Consider the following 680-nt stretch of genomic DNA (forward strand, 5'->3'; position numbering starts at 1 on the left):
TCCTCCCTCCTCCCCCCCTTTACTAGTTACTACAGGATCTCTATAAAAAGCCCTACGGTTGATGGGAGAGCCCGGTCTGTGTTGGGAGCGACTTTGGAGAAGACGGATGGTGAAGAACAGCGTGGCGCCTGGGCTCCCTCTTTTTTTCTTTTGGTTTGGTTTTTTTTATTTTGCGCCGAGCGGAGACAAGACAGCGTTTCAGGGAACTTTTATTGAATAGGGGTGGGGGTAAGTTGCATTCTTTTCTCCTTTTTTGTTTTTATCTCCTTCAGGTATGATTTGAATTGACTTTACAGATGATGAACTTATCATAATCCAGTTCTTATTCATCTCGACCCTCCTTGTTGGAAGTTGCTGCAGTGTGACTCATTTTCCTCCTCCATCCTGCAGCCAGAAAAAAATATTTATTTGGCAACTAAATCGCCTCTTTTTTGTGTCTTTTCTGATTCTAACTCAGGTTGTTGTATTAATCCTTTGCATGAGGAGCGTACATAGGTCTCTCAGTGAACGGGGAGAGGCTGCGGGATCCGCTGTATCCTCCGTGGATGACATGTAAAAAATGTCACTGGCACACGTGCACGGGCTGACCGAGATGCGCGCGCCACCGTGCCTCGGTCTGTGCGGGTTGCTGCGCAGGGGGCACGAGGAGGAGGAGGAGGAGGAGGAGGAGGAGGAGGAGG

This window comes from Kryptolebias marmoratus, linkage group LG13 (genome assembly GCF_001649575.2).
Source record: "Kryptolebias marmoratus isolate JLee-2015 linkage group LG13, ASM164957v2, whole genome shotgun sequence".
Classification (NCBI taxonomy): Eukaryota; Metazoa; Chordata; class Actinopteri; order Cyprinodontiformes; family Rivulidae; genus Kryptolebias; species Kryptolebias marmoratus.